Source organism: Gekko japonicus, unplaced genomic scaffold (assembly GCF_001447785.1).
Source record: "Gekko japonicus isolate JY-2015 unplaced genomic scaffold, Gekko_japonicus_V1.1 scaffold150, whole genome shotgun sequence".
In the NCBI taxonomy this organism is placed as follows: Eukaryota; Metazoa; Chordata; class Lepidosauria; order Squamata; family Gekkonidae; genus Gekko; species Gekko japonicus.
The window spans coordinates 1,442,671-1,467,463 of record NW_015160839.1 but is presented as its reverse complement, the minus strand read 5'-3'; the positions used below and the strand labels follow the sequence as shown (position 1 = coordinate 1,467,463).

Sequence of the window (24,793 nt, the reverse complement as noted above, 5' to 3'; positions counted from 1 at the left end):
GGATTGGTTAGCTTCCTTCACGGCCCTTGTGGGGGCAGGAAGGTGGGGAAGTGGATTTTGTAAATTGAAATAGCTGAAAATAAAATTCTCAGCCATGGTGGTCGTAGGGAGGCCCAGAAATGACTCTTGAGGTGTGATCACATCGGATGAATCATACAAGCTGATGGGCTTGAGCGCCCCCCTGCCCTCTCCTATCTGCTGGCTGCTTGGACAGAGCTACTGCTTGGGTCCCAGCCATGGCAACAGAAAAATGTGATCAATTCTGTCACCACACCTTAAAAAGGATATTATAGCTTTGGAAAAAGTGCAGAAAAGGGCAACTCGAATGATAAAAGGGTTGGAACACTTTCCCTATGAGGAAAGGTTAAGGCGCTTAGGGCTCTTTAGCTTGGAGAAACGACGGCTGAGGGGTGACATGATTGAGGTTTATAAGATTATGCATGGGGTAGAGCAGGTAGAGAAAGAGGTACTTTTCTCCCTTTCTCACAATACAAGAACCCGTGGGCACTCAATGAAATTGCTGAGCGGTCGGGTTAGAATGGATAAAAGGAAGTACTTCTTCACCCAAAGAGTGATTAACACATGGCATTCACTGCCACAGGAAGTGGTGGTGGCTACAAGCATGGACGGCTTCAAAAGGGAATTAGATAAGTATATGGAGCAGAGGTCCATCAGTGGCTATTAGCCACAAGGTATAGATAGGGGCTTTGGGGCAAGTGATGCTCTGTCTTCTTGGTGCTTGGGGGGAGTGTCAACAGTGGGAGGGCTTCTAATGTCCTGGCCCCACTGGTGGACCACCTGATGGCAGCTGGTATTTCTGGCCACTGTGTGACACAGAGTGTTGGACTGTATGGGCCTTTGGCCTGATCCAACATTGGCGTCTCTTATGTTCTTATGAGAGTCATCCCTTCTGGTCAGCATATTAGTGTAGCATTGGAATTATAAGGGGTGGGAGTATTGCATACGTTACTGAATTACCTCATTTGTGTCCCACTGGTGGACCTCCTGATGGCACCTGGTATTTTTGGCCACTGTGTGACACAGAGTGTTGGACTGGATGGGCCTTTGGCCTGATCCAACATTGGCATCTCTTATGTTCTTATGTTCTCTTTCTCTTGGAGACAGGGATTCATATACGTTAGAAGTCAGAAAACACAAGTTGAACTGCATTAACCAGAGAAGTATTCAAATGGATACCTGAATACAGTCAGCTGCCGCAAGTTTCTTAAAATCCATTACTTGTTTGCAATTGGTGAGTACCTTTGGAGTCCATGCTAGTAGGAATTTGAGGCTGAGACTCTCCCTGACCTCCTCCCATAATGGTTAAAAGAAGTGGGAGAGTTGAAATGCATTTTTTTTGAAGGATGGAATGAAAAGGTGCAAGATGGAATAAGCCACCCTGCTGTGAAATGGTGTCTCCTTCTTTGGCAATGCCATATTCTTCTGCTTCCATTACCTGTAGTACGTTGGACATCACAGGTGGTGGGAGAGAGAACCACAATAGTGCCATTGCAGTTGCACCTGTTGGTTGTCAGTTGACCCCCACAACACTGGCTTGTGGGATTACATACGAAAATGTGCACATAACATAATATACAGCCCTGACACCGCTGGTATTTCTGTTGAATTGATGTTTGAAACGAAGTGATGCCGAAATATAAAACCTGAACAATTCGAAGACTGCCAGTGCGTTTTCTCAGAGCACAGCATCTGAAAAATTAGTGTGGGAGAAAGCCTTCAGTGTCTCTGTGGATTACTGTTAGAGCAGAGGGTGTTGTGGGGGGAGGAAGCTCCTGTCAGATCTGTTCTCTGGAACTGTGAGCATGTGTGGACTGAAATAAGTGTGCTCTTTGTGTGAGATCTGTTGAAAAAACCAGCTGGAATAGAGCAGGAAAGGTTAGTGTAGCCGTTGGACGTTCTTGTTCTGGGGCCAAGAATTTTTAGAAGCAAATTGATCTGTACTGGAATCGGGCTATAATAGCATTTTAATGATAGATTTATGATTATTGGCAGAAAGCTTCTTAAGTGCCCAGTGGAGCTTTCAACAGCTGGTTTGTTGCTAATGGGGAAAATTATTTGTTTTTCCTAGAATGAAACACAAATCTCAGGTTAGAGCGATTCCTTAGAATTCCTCCCTCTTTCTCAGTGGGAATCTTGCCCCCTTTCTGTTTTTAGAGATACTATGTGAGTGAATTTGGGGGGGGGGATTGAGAGAGACTATATCATCCTTCTGTTTTAGCCTGTGAGATTTCCACATTCACCATCAGTTTCCTAACATGCGTTTTCTGTTTTTATGTAGAACATGCATAGTATTTTTTCTAGATTTCCAAATTCCTCAAGGTTTGAATATTGTTTTTAAAGAAGAAAAGGTTTTATCAGGAAACATGAAATTGACAGACAGACACATAAGGTAATCAACATTACCTTTATAGGCTGATGTTCCTTAATGTCGAAGACTGAAGGATGTGTTTTTAGTTCATGGTGGAAATAAAGCAGGCTTCTTTCTAGCAGCGTGCCCCTCCCTTTCCTGCAGGTGTGTGTGGCTATCGAAGAACAGTAAGAGAACAGAGGAAGATGGAAGCAGGTACCTGTTTTCAGGGAGTTGTCACAACACACTAAGACAATTGGTTATTCTGCATAAGAATTGAAAACATGAAAGCTGCTGAAAGCTTGTGCCCAAAAAATAGATATAGTGGGCAGTAGAGAAAACGTATAGCCAAAATGGAGACCTTTGGTTCCTGAAATACAGATTGGGGCAAATCAAACAGTTTTCTTTATCATCTGCAGTTTTTTCCCTGCCTCACAGTGATGAGAACACTGTTTGCTTGTATTCAATTGCTATTGCAGGATAAGGTATGTTTTCTGCTAGTAGTGAGTCTCTTGCAAGGAGGGTCTGTGTCTGGACGGCGCAAGGGCTTCCAGAGACCGGTTTCCCATAGGGAGGGACTATATTTGCATTTGTTTTACCTTAGTAAATTTTCTCTAGGAGGGAGAAGGTCTGACTGAAGCCCCTGTTCCTTGGTTCTTCCATTATGCCGCTAATATTTATTAGGAGTTAAAACAGAAAAAGATGTATTGCCTTCACATCAGTCACAGGTTGCTGTTTGTATTAACCCTCCCAGGACCAAAACGGGATGGTGTGGACTTCTCCCAGGAATGCAGTGCTGGTGTGAAAGCGGATGAGGTTTTATGACAGCAGCTGCCAAGCCAATTCTGCCTCCCCCCCATACCAAATAGACCAAGTGGCTGTTGCCAAGCCCGTTCTTCCATTACACTGTGATTTCGTCAGCCCCACTCAGATGCTCCTCTGTCTCACGCTAATCTGCAGGATGTAGCAACCAATCTCCATGTCACTGTGTTATCACTTTGCAGGGCTTGAGCCACCCATTATTGTCTCCCTGCAGCCACAGTGTGTGTGGCAGTGCTGAGAAAGGCAGTCTTTTATTTCTTCTGGTACCCTGTCTCCTGCACTACTTGCATTTCTTTGCACTAGGCCTGGCATGATTAACCAGTCCGATTAATTGATAAATCATTAATCCCCCATTGTAAAAGGCTTAATACTAAAGGGCAAGGCAGCCTGCATATAGCAACGCATGGATTGCATCATGCATGCTCTCCTGTGGATGACGAATGCCTTTAGTAAAATACATCCAGAGAGCTTAAGCAATCTTCTTATGGGACTGTTCGGAGAAGGTCATTCTTATACATGCAGACACCCTGTCATTTCAGGTCTATTCCCCTGCCCCAGTCTAGAGGGGACATGTAGATTTCAGTCAACCCAATATCCAGCAGCTTTCAGTACAAAGCAATTAAGAAGCTGTTGCCATGGCACTAAAATCAGAAGGTGTGCGTATGCCAGTGGTCTATAGATCAGCTGCTTGGTCAGGAATTGCTGCTTCCTAGGGAAGGATGAACACCACTAGATTAGACTATTGGTCAATGTCGTTTTCTTCTTCCTCTTGGCCCTCTGAATTTGTTGGGCTGCGTAGTCCACTGTGGTTAATGATGCTGATAGCACTTCCAGTGCTGGAACATGGCCTGTCTAGGTAGATACTTTTAGCATTAGTGCCCCCAGGAAAGTTGTTTTTAGGAACATATCAGATCATCCTAGTTTTTTACATCAAACAATAGTCTTTACATGCCATGCCACCACAGACTTTGTGAACCCTGATGTTCAGCCAGTTTGGAAAGGAAGTTTTGGAATGCATGAAAAAGGCCAAGGGAGCACTGAGGTGATTAGTTTGTGCCCCTTCCAGCCCAGGTTTTTCCTGTAATTTATTTAAAATGTTTTTATGCTTCCTCTCCACCGAGTCCAGGGTCTTCAAGGCAGCAGAGAGCCAAAACATTAAAACAAATTTTAAAATGTGTGTGCACACAGAATTAAGCAAAATGCAAACCTATATACACGTAAACCCGACGGAGGCTCACAGAAGGAACTCCAAACAAAACTGAAAGTCTTTACCCACTGGCAGAAGACAGCGATAGAAAGGACTAACAAATCTTCCTGATTTCAGTGCCACAGCTGAGAAGTTCCAGTTTCAGGTTGCCACCTGTCTAATCTCAGATGTTTGAGCACCCAAAACAGGGCCTCTGACGATGACAGTACAGATCATACAGTAATGGTCCTTATGTGAGTAATGGTCACATATGTGAGTAATGGTCCTTCAGGTATGCTGGTCCTAAGCCATTATGAAACTTAAAGGTCAGTATTGGCACTTTGTACTCACCTGCTCTTCCGCCATTGTGTCCTTGTTTGTTTTATTTAATTTTCTTTTTTTTCTTCATTCTGTGCCCTGCCTGCTAGCAGCCTCTCCAGGCAGCTTTGGGCTCCTTGTGCTGAATCATTATTGCACACATCCCTAAGTGCCATTCTCCTTCAGTGGGGGGAAGTCATCCAGAACTGGTCAGGTCACGCCTCTTGCTCACTTTGGTAGGGCTGTGATGGCTATTTTTCAAAATTCCTGCATAACTTTTATAAGCCACGGTGCCTTTCTTTTGCAAACCAGGCTCTGCACTTTTGCTTTTGCTTGGTATTTACTCTGGCCTCTCCTGGTAACATCTCCCCATCTTCCCTTTTCTGTTGTTAATAGTTTTGAGTATAAGAATCTGCTATGTGTGGACACTTCATGCATCTGATGAAGTGAGCTCTGGCTCAAGTTGATACCGGAATAAATTTTCTTAGGCTTTTTAAGGTGCCACTGGGCTCCTGTTTAATTTTGCAGTTCCGACTTTGCAGCCTCCTTCCTAATGTATGGGCCATTATCAGGCTTTGCCCACACTACTTCCAGCATCAAAGCTAAGTCTAATCATTCTCTTAAATCCCTTTAATCCATCAGCTAACAAACCCCTCCTTAAACTTTTTATCACAGGCAGGTCTCAGCTAGGAGGGACCCTGGCTCAAAGACCCAGGGATTTATTGGATAGTTGTTGGGCTTTTTCCTTGGCAACGCTAAGCTCTTTTTTCCCCTTCTGTGCGAACACCCCTGGCTCAGTGAATTGTTCAGTTGCCAGCTGTCTTGCATTCAGCAGTAAGGTACCCCTTTCACCTCTGAACTAGCAGGCCTCAGACCTGCCTTGGGTCCCTTCCTGTGACAAAAATGGAAGCGGGATGTACTACCAAATAAATACTGTAAGCTACCTAAATGCAGTCTCACCTTCCGTCTTCTGCAAGATCTGCAGGTCTACAATTGCCCCCCCCCCATCTCATGAGGAAGTATTATGTAGTCCTATCCAGACTCTGCAGTCTTTGTCTCAGTCTTCTTTGTGCCTTTCTTCCCCAACTTTTGAAATGAGACAGGTAGTCATGAAAGGGTGAGGGTTTCAGTGCCCTCCTTCACTTCGGAAGGCTTTCCTGCTCTCTCTGCATCAGACCAAGAGATTGTTTTTTTTAAATCCAACTTTCTTTTAATGGATTGGGATGTGGTTTTATTTTTTCCACTTCTGTTTTCTGTTTTGTCGTATATGTATGTGGTTAAAATATGTCTATTCAGTCTTAAGGCAGCCAGCAAAGCCAACAATAATGAGATGAGAGAGATTAACGGAGGATAGGTCTGTCAGTGGCTACTAGCTATGGTGACTGAGGGGAAGCCTCCACATTTAGAGGCAGTCAATCTCTGAATCCCATAGCCAGGAGGCAACATCAGGGGAAGCCCTCGGCCTCTGTGCCCTATTGTTGGCTCTCCAGAGAAACTGGTTGGCCACTGCGTGAGACAGGAGGCTGGACTAAGTGGACCACTGGTTTATATTCTTAAATTACAAACATATAAAGCAAAATGTAACCATCAACCCAAAAAGAACATTCAGGATTAGCATTTTTAGTTGCTGTGTCTGCTCTGTGACCTTTTGTTGTTATGTTGCATTGGCTCATTTTTGAAACTATGCAAAAATTTGTTACATTTTAGTAGTTCTGGTGACCAGTATTGCTTTTAGAATGTTGACGTGTTGCTGAATTTCTTTCTTGTGAGCCACCTTGGGGTCCCCGAGAGGAATGGCAAATTGTGAAGCATTTCAAGTAAATAAAGTTGAACGTTGCTAAGCTGTCATTCATCAGGGTTTCATTTTGAAAGAAAGCTTTGCGATATTCCGTGTGTCTGTACAGTTAGACATTAGCTAATGAATTAAGGTGAGGTGGCCCTTTATCGCTAATGCTTTCTGGCAACATCACTGAATTCTTGCTGGTGTCAGGGTCAGGCTTTTGAAAGGTCGAGCTGAGTGTGGTTTTCCTGAAAGTGCACTGCACTTTTGGTAAATGAGATGGCTGTGGGGCCTGCTCTGGACCTAAGTAAGCCCATTAACCATGCAAGCTCGTGATCTGCTAATCTTTATGGCTTTGTTCCCAGTAGCTAATAGCCGGGATGGGTGGTGAGTCAGTTGGCCGTACTTGTGCCTGTCTGGTTTAACCAATTAAACCAATATTTTAAAACAAATGCTTGACAGAAGTCCTGAATTCTTGGTCCATGCTCATTGCTTTGTTGGTAGGGAGGAAGTGGCTCTCACCCATTAAATTCCAGTGGCCAGGATTTTGTTTGCTAGGAATATTGCCAGGACATGTAACATCTGCTTTGATGAGGCCACCACCAAAGCATTTTCTGCTGCATAAAATAAATGATTGCATACAAGCTGTTCTCTCATGAACATTCTGGTGGCGTTTGTGGTGCTGCACGTAAGATTATCACTCCAGCCCAGTCCAGAAAGTACTGTTTTTCACTTCTCAAAAACTGTTGCAGTTCATCTCTTTGCCTTGTACCTAAGGTATTTGGTTTTCAGCACCTGCTGGAGGAAGCAAAGCCAGCGTTACGGAGAATTCTGTAATGATTTCCTTTGTATTGCCATACTACGTTTTGGATACATTTCAGAGTCCTAGTATGGATAGTTTTAAGCAGTGGAAAAGCAGCAGAGACTGAGTTTATTCTAGAAAGGACTTGAAAGCGAGCAGAAGAAAGCTGATGATGATTTCCTACTGGAGGTACAGTAAAATCAGTGATCTGCCATTTTGTTGATGTTGGCCAGGGCTCCCCCCCACCACAATCTTGGGGAACAGGAGGCATGGGATATGGGTACCTGGCCAGATAAAATACTTCTCTCATCTCCCCTACCAAATAAACAAAAAGGCTCAGCTTCTTAAAGTGATGTTGGTGCCAAGGAATTTGAATACGTGCTTGAAGTTCCATGCAGAGACTGGCACCTACATATTTGATGGTGGTTTGCAGGTATTTAGTATTGACACCAAGGAATCTGAGGTATTTTTCCTGCCCTGCTTTCCCACCCATCTGTAAGAAATTACCTGGCACCTTGCTGGCATGCATGTATACCCTCACACCCCCAGCCTGTGCCAAGTTCCTTTCAGAAGTGGCTGCTGCGGGTTGCGCTTGCCTTTCCCCTCTTCCTTACAAATGAATAAATCCCATTTGCAGTTAATGAGCAGAATTTTCCACACCCTACATATTTTAACAGAGATACTTTTTGCTTTTCTGGGTCTGTTGCAGTTCTGAGAGTGCCTCTTTGCAGGACAGGGGCCAAGTGACATCCAGTGAGTAATCCAATTTCTGTTATTAAGGGTTTTCAGTTTGCTCTGGGAGGAGCGTATTGCTTTCAGCACCCTGGAATCAGTGTTAATACCATGACCTGCAAGTTCTGGGGCTTAGCTCTAAACAATACACAGCAGCCCAAATAAATCTCAAATCAATTTTTTTCCCCTGTTGACCAGGTGGGGTAGGTCTGGTGTTACCCACAGAATGTGCAGCAGGGGCAGTGGACTTTCATCTCTAGTTCTGTGGACAGTCATGAGAATGAGTCAAAACGACACGTTTCTCTTGGTTGTGGTGGGTTCGTGAATGTAGTGGGGCTTTGACAGGCTTTAATTCCAGTCCATTTAGAGCGGTGTGGTATGCGACCTAAGCATGCATAACCAGAGCATGGCAAAATTGCAACAGGTGCTGCAGTAGAGAGGGAGGCAGCAGAGAAGTGATAAGCTATTAAATCATGAAGGAAAGAGTTGGCTGCAGACACAGGGAGTCAGCTGGTGGGCAATTATTACAAATGCTTTCCTGTCTGATATCCTCTACTCCTTCTGACCCAGCTTGTCTTGGTGGGATCTGACACGCACGCACGCACGCGCGCGCACACACACACACACACACACACACAGTCTTTGATTTCCCTTTTCAAAGAATGGCAGTGGGCTCTCTAAAAGCTTTTCCCATTTGCTGGGAGGCAGCAAGCCATGTGACAGCACATCTCTTTGTCAGACACTGTAGCCAGCCAGGAGAGGCATGTCAGCTGTCTGCTCAGAGAGCCGTGGCTGTACAGGCGCCAGAGGAAGTCGAGACCATTTGAGTTCCTCGCTGGGGGATTTTGTGCAGCAGTGGTTCATGAGGCTTTTGCCCAGGGCTTTGCTTCACGTGACAGGTTGGAACAAGCCTGTCTGGCAAGGAACAGCCAAGCCTTTGCCCAGTTTTCCTCCTTTGGGCGCACAGCGATTTAGTGGTGAATGCCATCCTGGCCTACTGAGAGTTGGAGGATGCTTTGGAAATATGGCAGGCTCGGAACTGAAGAACAGCATACCACCAGGAGGATTGGCTTCATCTTCTCCCTCTGAGGTGGAGGACATCTTGTGGGTGATTCCCATCCATCACTTAGGGAGGCAGGACTAATTTCAATTACTTCCTGTTTCCTGTAGTGGGAGTCACCCTAGGCACAGTTCTTTTCCTGCCTCAGAAGAGAGAGCAGCTAGGTGTAGGCTCTGCCTAACCCTATCTTTCTGAGTTAACTTACTTTCACTTTGTCCTTTCATCTTTGCTGTTCCCTCTCTCTGAAGAAACTTAAGAAAAAAAATCCTTTTCTTCTTCCTTCCTATATGTTATCCTCTTTTCTCTCCCCCCCCCCTTTGGAGGTTGAGCATTGCCGGGCTGGTTGCTCTTAATGGGAGGGGATCTCACAGACCGCCTTCCATGGCGTTAAGAGAGGATAGCAATGGATTTCTCTCCACTCCGGAGATAGAGGCCGTGGCTCAGCCAGCAGAGCAAGGCGAGGATGGCATTCCAAAGTGTGCCCAACAGCTGCAACACCCCTGCAGCATTTACGGAGCCCATGCCAGCCTCAGCGGCCATTTTGGAGTCCACTGGCCACTCTATACTTTAAAACGGGAATGGCGAGCAAAGCCTAATCCCGTACATGGCGCACCCCAAGACCTATGGTTCAGTGGGGTTCATCGAGCTAGGTGTGATTGTGCAGATAATGCTCAAGGGGCCAAGGAAGATGACAAGTTGCAGAGCGGTAAGCAGAGCCTAATCCTGCACATGGCGCACCTATGGTTCAATGGGGTTCATCGAGCTAGGCGTGATTGTGCCGATAATGCTCAAGGGGACGAGGAAGATGACAAGTTGCAAAGCGGTAATGTTGGCAATCCCAGGTCTGTCCTCTTATTTCCAAATGTGATGGCCTTCTTTATAAGAGCCATGGGGGAGGAAATAGCACATTTCTGCATGGGGCCATGGAGCTACTATATCCTCCTCCCCTCCCCCTCTCCTTGGAGGTGCAAGAACAGAGGCAGCTGGTCCACCAAAGCTGCCCTAAAAGGGTTCCCCAAGGAGCATTGCCTATTTGATCCGCCTTCACGTGAGAGGGATAGCCTCTCACATGTCTCTGGTAAAAAAGGGGGGGGGGGATTTTCATGTAATGACGGTGAATAGGGGGAAATGATTGTCTCAGACCAGTCCTTTAGATATTTCAAGGGTGAGGTTTTTCAGTATTTGCTATCTAAGACTCAGTATACAGGGACCTCAAAAGGCAGGGGACAAGAGTGCTAATGCCCAAAGGCAGAAAGATGGCACAGAGCTCATTGATGAGTTATTTCCTCCAGCTGATTGCTCAGAAAGAGCTTTCCTCTCCTTTGAATTCTATGTGAAACAGATGAAGGCAGAGTGGGCAAAGCCAATAACAAACAAACCATTTCCAGGGGTTGTTAAAAAGTTGTACCCTTTGATATCATCTGCTTCAGATCTTTTGCAAGTACCTGTGGTTTTCTATGGAAAGCTCTGGAAGCCTCTGAACTGAAGGAGGTACTCCTGTCCTCAGGGGTGGGAAGAAAATGACCTAATATCCTGCCTCCAGGGATCGTGGGAGAAGGAGTACCCAAATGTCAGAATGTCCTCTTCTACCTCAAATAGAAGAAATCTCCATAGCAAGTCCAAAGTTCCTTTTTGACGCTACATGCAGTGTGATGTCATTATGTCCCAAACATGAGTCCCTTTACTGCAAATGGCAGATCTAGCTTCTTTTTGTTTCAGTCTGGCATGGCCAAGAGATGGGCCTGTAGCTACGGTGGGGCATCTAGGGGCAGTGAGCCCACAGCTGGCTGGGCAGCGGTGGCCTCACTGCACGTGCACCAGTCCAGCCATGTGACTCGGCTGGGTGACCCAGCGTCATGTGACCCGTGGAATCAGCCGAGTCAGTCCATGGGGCAGCGCTGGGCCCCATCCATCAAGGTTGCCTTCTCTTGCCCTCTGCCTTAGCTCCACCAGCCAGACCTTTGCCTTTGCACACCTGGCCGTGGGGGGCGGGAGCTGCCTTGGTGCTGCTACTCCGAGATGCTGCACGCACAGCTCCCGGTGGCCAGGACACAGCCGGAGGAGGTTGCTGGAGGAGTTTGAAAAGTCTCAAAGCAGGTCTCAGAGCCTCAGGTGAGCAGTGAGTGAGTGAGCCCTTTTATTCTCTGCTGGAGCGTATTTATATATTTTTGTTTTTTAATTTTTAATTGGGATGCCACGCCCCACTGGTTCCTCTGGTGCCCCTCCCACTGAAAATTTTCTAGCTACGGGCCTGCCAAGAGACCTTATGTGAACATGTCTATGGAAAAATAGCAATATATCCCTAAAGGAAAGAGAAACTTCGGTTGTCTTTTGTAAATCCCAAGCAGTCTACCTTGATCTGGCAGTTTTATTTTGAAAAGCTGTAACAGTGTGTAGGTCTGTTGGACATGTCTTTATTATGTTTCCCTAGCTAAACGCTGTTACTTTTGCTAGGGTGTGAACATGCATGTGGTGTAAGGTTGCCATTTCCCCTGGCCATGGTGTGTGTGGGGGGGGTAGGGTTGCCAGATCCAGGTTGGGAAGCTTCTGGAGACTTGGGGGTGGAACCCAGGGAGGATAGGAAGCTTGGTGAGGTACAGTGCCACCTTCCAAAGAATCCATTTTCTACAGGGGAACTGATATCTGTAGACTGGAGATGAGCTGTAATTCTGGGGAATCACCAAGTCCCACCTGAAGGCCGGCATCCCTAATGCGATGTGTGCTTGGGGGGTGGGGGTGGAATCTTGTTCTTTTATCTCATCTTCCCCCTTGCGGTGTTTGTGCTGAGAAGAAAACCCTACTGTGCATCAGGAGACCCTTAAGGAAGTGGTGTTGTTGAGTGTGTGTTGTAGGCCAGTGGTTTGCAAACTGTGAGTCTCTGAACCCCGAAGCAGGTCACATTTCTCTCGTAGATGGCTTACAGGGCCAGGAGTGAGGAGGTGGAAGATGATGAGCCAGGAGAAGAGGCTCTGGGGGGAAGCTCAGTAGCAAATTATTTGGGTTTGCCTTTGCATAATGTGCAAAATGGCTGTGAAAATACTGCCTGTTGCTCTCCTAACGCTTTGCATTTAGAAATACCAAGCATGAAAAATAAAATGTAAATTTTTCCATTGTTTATTGATGTACACTTCTTGGATTTGATGTTGGGGTTGGGAAGGAGGAAATCCCGGTGCAAAGTCACTTTGCAAGTGGGTCCCAAAAAGCAGAGCAAGCTTTCAAAAGTGGGCCCTGCATCAAAAGAGTTTTCGAGAACCGTTCTTGTAGGCAATATGAATGCAGTTTCCTGTCAACCCCTAAACACCAGCTGTATTTATTATGTGAGGCAAGACGTGAGTGACTCACCCAGAAGAGGTGGTTCTGTTACTGATGTGGCAAAAATACATGTGTGTTTTCTGTTCAGACATCTAATCAAGACAGAGTTCCATTTGTTGGTCACTGTGGTGCTGATGAATGTATTAAATGTTAGCACCAAACTGTAAATGAACGTTGTATGGTGAGTGTGTGGATAGGAGAGAACAACCCTGGCTATGGCCAGTGTTAAGGGTGCCGGCCCGGGGCTGGGGATCCCAGTGTTCAGGGGACTAGGAAGGTATGGCGGTGGGAGGAGGTCTTGGAATGGAAGGAGACGGAGATATGGTTATGTTCGGTCCCCTTCCAGCCTCTGTCCCGTCCCAAAACACATAAGTGAGAGGGCTAGGAAGAAATACCCCCCTTCATCACCGCTGTTGTTCATCGCCAGGTCAGTCCATAATAAGACCGCAACACTGCAAAGTTATATAACTGCACAAGCTGTCAACCTGGCTTGTATGACTGAAACCTGGACTTAGGAGGGTGAGACAGTCACCTTAAATGAGCTAACTGCTCCAGCTTTTTCAGTCCTTCATCAGTCACGAGGGGTGGGGGGATGGCAATACTCATCCTGGGAAGGTTTTACCATTAGGGCACTCACTGTTCCAACAGTCACTGGCATTGACTGTGTTGGCCTGGTCTGGGACACTGAGGAGAACTTGGCTGTCTTTCTGGTGTACCGTTCGCCTAGCACAACAGCAGACAGCCTGCTGTGCCTGCTGGAGTGGGTAGTGGGCTGGGCCTTGGAATTTCTGAGACTGATAGTTCTTGAGGACTTCAATGTCCACATCGACGCTGCAGACTCCATGCAGGCTGCAGACCTGGTGTCATCCATGGTGACACTAGGACTCTCCCAGATTGAATCAGGTCCCACACATCAGGCAGTCTGCACACTAGACCTGGTTTTTTGCATGGGGACAAATATGGGTCTGGTAGACAAGGACAGAGTGCCATGGTTAGATCACTTTGCCCTAAAGGCCCGGATGGATATCCCACCTCACCCCCTGTCTAGGCAGCAAAGTGGATTTATGCTCGCTTGTGGAGACTTATGGATCCAACTGAATTCCAGAATGCTCTGCAGGATCCAGTGTTCACCGGTGACTCATTAGATGTGCTGATAGAGGATTGGATTTCTCTGAAGCCATCGATAAGATTGCCCCCCGATGCCCCCTCAGCTCCTGCGCAAAATTGTCCCTCTGGTATACAATGGAACTTAGGGGGATTAAATGGGAGCTGAGATGGCTAGAGTGAGTGTGGCGGCGGACTCACGACGAAGAGGCAAGAACATCTTTTTTTTTTAAAACCCCAAAGGGATATTCTTTTATTTTGCATTAAACTACAAAGAAAATTAGGAAGGGGAGCTACAACTAGGGATAAAGGAAAGATAACGTTCTTTGCTTCAAAAGGCCAGTTTCCCAGTCCTTCTGCCTTTACTTCGGCTTTCTGTCTCTAAAATCATTGACAACTTTGGAAGGTCCAGCACCCGTTTCTGTAGCAGAGTCTTCTTCCGTTCCAGAGGTAGCAGAGTCACTGGATTTCGTTTCTTCCTCCTTAGACTCTTCCTCTGTTCCAAGCTGACGCCACAAAAACTCTTTAGCCTTGAAAATGGAGTCTATTTTCTCTCTTTTATCGTTGATCTTAAAGATGACACCTTCTGGAATCGCCCACCTGTACGTTATTCCATTAGTTTGAAGAAAAGCAATCAAATCTTTATAATTTTTCCTCTTTTGCTGAATTTCAAATGGAATGTCTTTTAGCGTCTTGATCATTACATTTCCCATTTTCAGTGGAGTTGCTGATGTTGCTTTTAGAATAGCATCTCTGGTCTGTCTTCTTGAGAATCTGACCACAATTTCTCCAGGTAGGCTATTTTTTTTAATATAATTGGAGTATGCCCTATAGGCCACCTCCATATCTTTACTAGTTCATCCGGTGTAGAGCCTATCACTGGAGCGATGATCTCGCTAAGCAAACTCCTCAGGTCCTCTTTCGCTGCTTCAGGAACTCCCTGGAACCTGAGAATCATATTGGCTTTTTCCATCTGTAGTTGCAGAACCCGGTTTTCTTGAAGATTTTGCTTTGTTTCCACCTCTCGCAGTCTTTTCTTCAGCTTCTTACTTATGGTGTCCATCTCTTGAATTTTCTCATTAGCCTGCTCCACTTTCTTTTCCGTTTCATTCAGCTGGAGCTGTTGAGATGCAAAGTTCTTATTCATCACAGTCAGTTGCTGGTTAATACCATCGAGTTGTTCCATCACCGGCTTAAGCATATCCGCTAGTAGTTTAATGACGTCTGCACCCTCTTCCGGTTTGGGAGTTTGACTGCCTGTCGGTTTCGTTTTTAACTTTGCACGCTGGGCCACCATTTTTCTGATTTGTTTACACTTCCCACCGCTTTCTCCTGGCTTGAGAAACTTGCTCACGATGTCAAAAATCAAGTAAGTCTCTCACAACACACACGCTACTTTCCTCCCCTCTTTCCCCTTTCGTGTCAATTATCGCTTATTCGCATAAGAGGCGTCCCTCTTTGCCTCCACTTCTTCCCGCACGGGGGGGCAGCCGCTTTTTTTTAAAGTCCATTTTATTCAGAACTCATTTTTATTGTCGGTCAGATTCTCTGACCATGCTGCGTTTTAACGATCTTCTGCTCGATCTCCGGCGCTTGTCCCTGTCAAACCAGCTTGTACCCGAAGGCCACACAGCAACTGGACCGTCAGGGCGGAGGGGAGCCTCGATTCTATGGCATTACGCCATTGAAGAGGCTACCCCTCAAAAGCCCTCTGGCCTGGAGCCTATCGCAAAGGCTTCGTGGGGGTGTCACTTGAGGTGGCACTCCTCCAGGCCGCTGGTGTGCGATTCGCCCTCCCGCTGCTCGGAGAGAGCGACTGCCATCGCTGCTTCATAAACCGGAAGTCAAGAAGCAAGAACATCTTATAGGACATTTATGAAAGCCTATGAGATGGCAGTGAAGGTGACAAATTAGGAGTATTTCATAGCCTCCATCACATCCGCAAGCTCATGCTCAGTGCAATTGTTTAGGGTAATTGGATTATTAACTTCTCTTACGGAGAAAAAACAAAGTGTTAGGAAATTGGCTCTTAGCTCTGAAATCTTTTCGACCTTTTTATGGAAAAAGTCTTGTCTCTTCACCACAGTCTCCCAGCCACTCTTGATACATTAAGTAAACCAGAGGTCCCTTGACTGTCCATTCTTGAAACCTTCAGTTGGCTTTCCCGAGCTGCTGTTGACAGGATTCTGTGTACTGTTAGGCCAACCACATGTCTCCTAGTCTCGTGTCCTTTGTGGCTGGTGAAGGCCAGTGGCGAAGGTATACAGCGCCCCTGGGTAGACATTGTTAATCTGTCCCTGGATTCAGGAGTCTACCTGGAGGGGTTGAAAGAGGCTTTGGTTGTTCCGCTCCTGAAAAAGCCAACTCTGGATCCTGCCAACCCAGTCAATTACTGCCTAGTCTTGAATTTTTCGTTTCTGGATAAGGTAATTGAAAGAGTGGTTGCCGAGCAGCTCCAGAGTTTCCTGAATGAAACATCAGCAATGGACCCATTCCAGTCTGGTTTCCGACTGGCCATGGGTTGGATCGCCCTCACAGACGATCTTTGTAGACAGTTGGATCGAGACATGTCAGTGCTGCTGATATTGTTAGATCTTCCAGCAGCGTTTGCTATGGTTGATCATGATCTCTTCATCCACCATCTTGCCAACGTAGGAGTCCATGGGACAGTCTTGAAGTGGCTGATGTAGTTTCTCCAAGGTTGGGGACAGAGGGTGGCGCAGGAAGGGAGATGCTAACTAGATAGCCACTAATATGTGGAGTGCCTCGGGGTGATCCTTTCCCCAGTGCTGTTTAATATCTACAATGGCCCCCTCGCCCAGCTGGTTTGGCACTTCGGGCTTGGGTGTCACCAATACGCTGATGACAACCAGCTATATCTGCTGATGGGTGGCCGCCCAGACTCTACCCTGAAAAATCTGGCCGAGGGTTTGGAGACCCTGGTGGGATGGTTGAAGCTGAATCCAACTAAGACAGAGGTTCTGTGGCGGGGGAGGTGACTCGTGATTGAGGAGCCAACTTCCAGCCCTCGTTGGAGTGTGTCACGACTCAGGTGGGGTGTCACCTGACACTGCCACCACTCTGGTTACAAGCTCCCTTGAGAATGCCCAGAGCACCCTCACAAGACCTTCAGACCTCCCTTTGGGCCGAATAACAGGCGTGAGGACTAGGCAGAGTGAACAATGAAAATAGTTTATTGTATAGGAAGTCAAACAGCAAGGTGCAGAATAATAACAGTAAGTGGGTGAAAAGAAAAGAAATCAAATGCCCTAATGCGTCTAAATATATACTGTACCTAGCTCACTATTCCAAGTGGCACTAGACTACTCACTCTTCCCTCAGGATGAGGGTCTCTTCCCTGCTGCAGCCTCTCCTGGCCCTGTTCCCTGGGAAGAAGAACAGCTTTTCCTGCTGCACCAGATCTTTTATTCCAAGCCCTCCTCTTTTCCTATTGGTCAGTTTTGGCTCCAAAACCTCTCAGGGGCTTCTGGGAGTTGTAGGCCCAACCTCACCTACTGCTAGCCAGGCTCCCTAGGCCTCCTAGGCCGTGCTTGCACAGCCCAGATCATGACAGAGTACCTCTGATGTCAGAACTTACCATCAGGAGTGGGGGTGATCTTAGACCCCATCCTATCTATGGAGGCCCAGATCACCAACATTGTCCGGCTGACATGTTTCCAGCTGCGCCAGGTCAGACAACTGGCCCCCTATCTGTCTTGCCCTGACCTTGGCACAGTAATCCATGGCTGGATTACTGTAACTCACTTTACGTAGGGCTACCCTTGAAACTGATCCAGAAGCTCCAACTGGTACAAAATGCAGCAGCGCAGGTCCTTATGGGGACCCCATGGAGGGCACACATATATCCAGTGCTACATGAACTACATTGGTTGCCAGTGGAGCACCGGATCAGATTCAAGGTTTTGGTGTTTATCTTTAAAGCCCTTAACCATTAGGGGCCTACGTACCTTTGGGACTGTCTCTTCTGGTATGCCCCCGAAGGGCATTAAGATCAGCAGAAAAGACTCTTCTGGTGGTCCCTGGTCCAAAAGGTATCTGGCTGGCCTCGACCAGGGCCAGGGCCTTTTCCACCCTGACTCCAGCCAGGTGGAACTCTCTGCCAAGTGACATCCGTGCCCTCTCTGATCTATTAAATTTTCGCAGGGCATGTAAGTCAGAGCTGTTCCACCAGGCCTTTGGTTGAGGCCAGCAATGGTTCCTTACATCTGCCTGGCACCCCGCCCCCCCCAATGACTGAATGCCAGCACAGCCATCTTGATTTTAAAATGTTTTGAAATGTTGAAATGCTTGAATGTTTCAAATATTGAGTTTTTATTGTTTTAACTTATTTTACACTGTACTGAATTAAATTGTTGTGAACCGCCCTGAGCCCCGGCGCAAGCAGGGAAGGGCAGTCAAAAATCTAATCTAATAAATTAAAAAAAAACACCAAATAAGAGACTAACTGGACTTTTTTTTAGTGAAAAGAGATGCTTGAATTTCCCTTGTTTCCCCCCTGAGCACATCCTTAATTCACTCTTGGAAATGAGAATCACTCGGTGCAAAAGAGTTAAGCTTTTGCCTGTGAGTGTACTGTATCCACTCTGAATTTTAGTGCCAAGTAATGTAGTGCCATTAGGAGACCCACCTGTTTATTATGCAGTTTTTCTGGGGTGTGTCAGACTGCAATTGGGGGAATACATATTGGAATGGACCCTGATGTGTTGCAAAAAAAACGAACCCTCAGTTCCTGTATTAATTTTGGTTTTAACTGGAAATGCTTTTTTACTATTATTGTTAAGCTGCCTTGAACCACAGGGAAAGTCTGGGTATAAATGTTTTAATTAATAAAAAATGGAACATAAGAATGGCAGGGAGACGGCTAGGATAAAACATTTAATCTTGACATACTGATAGTCTGTGTGCTTCTTCTCTTGTATAAAATCATTCCGAGGAGGAAGCCAGTGAGTTTGGAAAGTCTTCAGGGTTAACGAAGGAATGAGTTCATCAGCTTCATGATGATTCTAAACTAAGGAATGAGTTCATCAGCTTCATGATGATTCTAAAGAATGGCAACAGCCAATTCTGAACTCAGCACCCATATGAAACTCTGTTAGTTTGTTCTCTCTCAAGAATGAAGTCACCCAAGGGCTGGGCCTGGGTGTCTGTTTGCTGTTGGATCATTACCTTTTGCAAATGGCATTCTATTAGACTCTGATTTTTTGATTTTTTTTTAATTTGCAGTGAGAAGGTTGAAAGTACTAGCAAAAAGCTCAGCGTAAGAAAAATCCATCTAACTTTGCTGCACATTAAGAATGCCAGAGTTTGGTAGTAGGGTCTGAGGATGCCCTTTTTATGGACATGTTAGTCTGCCTTAGGGGAGTATTGAATAGTTTCTCTTTTCTTTCCACCACCTCTTTGGCTCCTTAAGTTTCTAACTGCTGCTGCTATTTAAGGGATGTCGGAAGCCTCCAAGCTCTGCTTTCTTGTATTCCTTCAGAGCCATTTTACTCAGCTCTTCCTTGATTATTCCTGGCGATGCGCTTACCTGGTTGGCCACTGCCAGTGTTTAGTGGGTGGTGGGCCCTCTACGTGCCTGTTTTTAAATGGCCCAGGTTCTGAGGTATCAGGGAGGTTAGAGGTGTCTGCTGTGACTACAGACGATTGAAATGCCGGCTTATCTTATCACAGTACGCCTGCTTCTGTTCTCGCACACTCTGCTGGTATCCTTTGATTCTCTTCTGCTGAGTTTGTGACCCCTCCAATAGGGAAGCTACCTGTGCTGAGTAGTAAAGAGGAAAATACCCCTCTTTGGTATGACCCTGAAATTCTTTGTTCGGAAAGGGGTTGGTTGTCTTTTTCTCTGTATGTCACCCCAAGTCCTTTTCCTGTGACAAGACGCATGCCTATTTTTATTGTCCTGAATTCTTCCTCCTTCCTTACTATCGGGGATGACCTTGTTTTCTTTCCCGTTTCTGTCTGGTTTGTGGTGGCGGTGGTGGCGGCGCCCCCCCCCCCCAAGGTCTTTCTTGTCATACAACATTACTTACCAGAGCATGAGGAGGGGCTGTAGCTCGCTGGTAGAGTTCATGCTTTGCATGTAGGAAGTCCCAGGTTCAATCCCCGTTTAAAGCGAAAGGCTTTCAGGCAGCAGGTGTTGAGAGAGACCTTTTCGCTACTTCAGACCCCGGAGAGCTGCTGCTGCTCAAAATGGATAACGCTGATCTAGATAGATCAGTGGTCTTGTTCAGTAAAAGGCAGCTTCATGCATTCAGATTACTGGGTGATCCCCCCCCCCCCAATCACAGAGCTGTCACAACAGTGTGTGAAGGAAGCGATGATTCATATAGGTAGCAACGCATTCGGACACTTAAGAGGTACTCCATTCAAAAGCTCGTTAATGTGGTGGCAGGCTGATATTCTTAGGAAAGGCCCCCATTGAGCATCATAACTCCCCATTTGCATGGCAAGCAAAGAAGGCCGTGAAAGCAAACATCTCATGCACTGAGAATCTGTAGGCAGGGGAAACCGTGGGCCGCCAGGTCTCCTGTTGCAAGAGCGAAGTTCTGTAAAACCAACCACAAACAAATGATGGGAAAAGATTTGTGATAAGCTGCAGCCAGCTCGGCTTTGCTTGCAAGGAGCCCTGCAGAGCAGCAGGCGGGGAAGATATGGGGAGGCTGCTCCGCTCCGGCATACTGCATCTGGAGCGACTGGCTTGTAAGAACCTAGTGCTTTTGTGTGTGTGAATGTATGTGCATTCTTGTTTCTAGTCACATAGATACATATTCAGGTATATTCGGTGCCTAAACATACCTGCTGTAGTCACTAGACCTCTGTTCTCCTAAAAGTTGGGAATGCCAGACAGCTTGTGTCAATCTCGTCAGAGTAATTACCCAGGTTTTTGCTATCTTGTGAAGTAGTGTTTTGAGGAGCAGTACAGCCAAGCTTTTGATGAAGCCTTTTGGTGTGTTTCCTGGACTGGTGAATGTGTTCCCTGGGTAAGTTGCTGGGCAAAAAGGGCTTCCGGTTGTATATCTCTCTTTGGGGTTTTGTTGTCTAGGATCCATAGCTGGAATCAAGCTTTGGCTCTCCTAATCAGCAAGCTGGATTTCTGACTCAGGTCGCCATTGCCATGAAGTATTGAGGGGGGAGAGAGCAGGGCCCTCAGATTAATAAAGGTGAAAGCTGTCTTATAGGTACCGGGAAGTGGCAGTCCTTGGCTGTCCTTGACCAGCTTTGCTGAAACAGGAGCAAAAATGCTGCAGGAGTTTCTGCCTCCTGTCCCAGTGGGCGGTATCACCTATTGATCTAGGCTGTCCTGCATATCTCGGAGTAGAAGGAATGATGATGGTCATCCCAATGCTTTGTCTCCCACTCTCCCCCCACAACGGGCTAACACTGGGAGGAGAAAGGCCTTTAATGAAGAGGGTGTATCCTGTAGTAGTTTAGAGTGCAATCCTAAACAGTGTTGTTGTTGTTCAGTCGCACAGTCGAGTCCGACTCTTCGCGACCCCATGGACGAGCTCTCTCCAGGCCTTCCGGTCTTCTGCCGTCCTCTGAAGTTGGCTCAACTTCATGTTCGTTGCATCGATGACACTGTCTAACCATCTCATCCTTTGCCGTCCCCGTCTTCTTTGACCTTCAATCTTTCCAAGCATCAGGGTCTTCTCCAGTGAGTGCTCCCTTCTCATTTGGTGGCCAAAGTATTTGAGCTTCAGTTTCATTATCTGGCCTTCCAGGGAACAGTCAGGGTTGATTTCTTTTAGGATTGACTGATTTGATCTTTTTGCAGTCCAAGGGACTCTCAAGAGTCTTCTCCAGCACCATAGTTCAAAAGAATCTATTCTTCGGCGCTCGGCCTTCCTTATAGTCCAACTCTCGCAGCCATACATGACTACTGGGAATACCATTGCTTTGACCATGCGGACTTTTGTTGGCAGGGTGATGTCTCTACTTTTTATCATGCTGTTTAGGTTCGCCATCGCTTTCCTCCCAAGGAGCAGGCGTCTTTTAATTTCATGGCTGCAGTCACAGTCTGTGGTGATCTGGGATCCCAGGAACGTGAAGTCTGTCACTACTTCCACGACTTCCCCTTCTATTTGCCAAGGAGTGATGGGGCCGGATGCCATGATCTTAGTTTTTTTGATGTTGAGCTTCAAGCCCACTTTTGCGCTCTCCTCTTTTACTCTGAGCAAGAGGCTCTTTAGGTCCTCTTCACTTTCTGCCATTAGAGTGGTATCGTCTGCATATCTGAGGTTGTTGATCTTTTCCCCAGCAATCTTAATTCCGGCTTGTGATTCATCCAGGCCAGCATTTCGCATGATGTACTCTGCATATATATTAAATAAGCAAGGTGACAATATACATCCTTGTCGTACTCCTTTTCCTATGCTAAACCAATCAGTTGTTCCATATCCGGTTTTAACTGTTGCTTCTTGACCCTTATACAGGTTTCTCAGGAGACATGTGAGGTGGTCTGGTACTCCCATGTCTTTAAGAACCTGCCATAGTTTATTGTGATCTATACAATCAAAGGCTTTAGCATAGTCAATGAAGCAGATGTTTTTCTGGTTCTCTTTTGCTTTCTCCAGAATCCAGCGAATGTTGGCAATTTGATCTCTAGTTCCTCTACCTCTTTGAAACCCAGCTTGTACTTCTGGCTGTTCTCTATTCACTTACTGTTGGAGCCTAGCTTTGTAGGATCTTGAGCATGACCTTGCTAGCGTGTGATATGAGTGCAATTGTGCGATAGTTTGAACATTCCTTGGCATTGCCCTTCTTTGGGATTGGAATGTATACTGACCTTTTCCAATCCTGTGGCTACTGTTGTGGTTTCCAAATTTGTTGGTAAATTGAGTGCAGAACTTTAACAGCATCTTCTTTTAAGACTTTGAATAGCTCAGCTGGGATACCATCACCTCCACTAGCTTTGTTGTTAGTAATGCTGTCTAAGGCCCATTTAACTTTGCATTCCAGGATGTCTGGCTCGAGGTCAGTGATTATACCATCGTGGTTGTCAAGGACATTGAGGTCCTTCTTGTATAGTTCTTCTGTGTATTCTTGCCATCTTTTCCTAATTCTCTTCTCTTCTACCGTTTTTGTCCTTTATCATGGCCCTTCTAATTCCACTGAAGTTGGTGGGCTTAGAAGGGTGTAATTTTGTTAAGGATGGCACTGGCAGTCTCCTGTCAGCCTCTTGCTGTTCTGATTTTTGGTGGTGCTGGATAACAGTAAGACTGTTAACTATACAGTTGGAATAAATGTATTTCCTCACTGTGTCAAGGAAGTCCAAGTTACCTAAAAAAATATTTTTACTGTGGTTGCAAGCTTTAAACACTTAAGTGTGATTCATTAACTAAATGCAATACATACCTACAATACATCATGAGATTTGACAACAGTTCTTGAAGGACCCTAGCTGTGATGATCTACCTAAGTCAAATGTGATGAAAACAAAACTTTAGATTTTTTTTGTCACTTGTATCTACACAAGCTTAGATTGTATCCACAAAAGTTTGTCTTGCTGAATGAGATGAGAGTAGTGTGTCTTCCCTGCAGTCAAAGGAACTACTGAAGATAACAGTTCAAACGTATGTTAATATGGGTTTAAAACCTGAATCTTCTGTAATACTGATGGGGTTTGAACTTGTTTATGTTTACCTGTGACGTTACTTTGCTTCTGATGTGTTACTATAATAGCAAATATTCCATATCCCTATATCTGTTGAAAAAATGCTAGAGATACTTTCCCTCTTAACAAATAGTGTGTGTGTGTATATATATAGAGAGTATTATTATATATTTCAGTTATGTCATAGTGAAGGACATCTGCCCTCTTGTTTTTAAAACCATCCAAAGGAACCATCCAAAGGAACTCTCTATGGTACTCTGAAGAATATAAATATATTTCCAATATGAGAGCTGGAAGACAAAGCTGTAACTGGTTGACAGCTCCCCTATTCACTGTTTTTCAGTAGGCAAAACAGGTTAGTTTTCGGCTTCTTCGGTCATTAGGAATCTCTACAGATGTCTTCCCTTCCCCTGTGGCACTAGCTACAACCATGAGATAAAGCTGACACCCTCAAATCTCCTACTTCACACTAACTATGTACCTTTGGTGCTTTTTTATTTGACATTCAAGAGAAGCCTTTAGTTGATGGGAAATTGCTAGAGACTTATCACCCTCCTCCTTTCTCTGCTACTGATAGTAAAGTGTTACTTTCAGAATATGCTTGTTGCTGACATAAGGAAGACCTCTTGTATAATGAAGATGGCTTTACTGTTATGTCCTTTTAACAAGTTTATGTTGTGCCTTCGGTGCATCTGAGTTCAGCCGTGTGAACTTGACATTCTTCAGGAGGTCAACCACGCAGAATCTAGAGCAATAACACAGTATGGTCTGCTGCTCACCTGTTTCTGCAAAACTGGTAGGTGATCACCAGTAGGCAAGTCCTGAATATTCTGAAATATATCTTGCTGGTCTTCTCCCTCAGAAATCATCCTTCCATTAAGCAGGCTCATCTTTCCCAACTTCTTTGTGAGTTACTCTTGCAAGGAAGCAAAAATAAGCATGAATGTCATAGCATCTTCCATGGGTATTGGCTGTTGGGGCTCTGGCTTGCAGTGACCCTTCACTAAGCGTCGGCTCAGCTGCTAAGGTGTTACAGAATGTTTATAAACATTCCAATAGTTCCGCAGTTTAAAAAAAGTATCAGTCTACAAGGCATTGGAATGGGATCCAGGTGATGTTGGTAACAAGGAGCTCAGCAGAGATGGAATTACATTGCCCTGTCCAAGTGTTGGTCAGCTGTTAGGATGTGCGTGTGAATGTTGTTTGTGTATGATAGTGATCAAATACAGGTGTGTGTGCTCACACAGTATATGTAAGTAGTTCATGAATGGAATAATGTGTAAGAGTGTGAATAGAATTTTTCTATACCAAAGCAGGTGCATTTCTGTGGATCTTTACTTGTTCTGGCTAGTCTAGATTTGTGTCTGTTTTTGGAACAGGCTGCAAATCTGTGATAAAACTTGAACATTGAGTATTTTTAGGTACTAGTTAAGCTCTTACAAATAGCCTTTTGAAGTAGAAACAAGGAGCATTCTGATTTGTTTGCATACGCTCAATATGTTGGAAGACTTGAACATGGATTTTAGGAGGAGGAGGAAATTGGATTTATACCCTGCCCTTCACTACCCAAAGGTGTCTCAGAGCGGCTTACAAACTCCTTTCCCTTCCCCTCCCCACAACAGACACCCTGGGAGGTAGGTGGGGCTGAGAGAGCTCTTTCCAGAACTGCCCTTTC

General features: G+C 45.7%; 1 protein-coding gene across 3 annotated transcripts in view; it reads left to right on the top strand.

The window, feature by feature from the left end:
• Window positions 1-24,793, top strand: part of ZNF609 (zinc finger protein 609) — a 105,807-nt gene that overhangs the window by 17,500 nt on the left and 63,514 nt on the right. Inside the window, exon 1 of one of the 3 annotated variants that reach the window (XM_015418948.1) lies at window positions 1,224-1,252. The exons of the other annotated variants lie outside the window; for them this stretch is intronic. The gene's annotated coding sequence lies outside the window, so the exon portion shown is untranslated. Of the gene's footprint in view, window positions 1-1,223; window positions 1,253-24,793 lie in introns of those variants that run through there. 3 annotated transcript variants of the gene reach the window in all.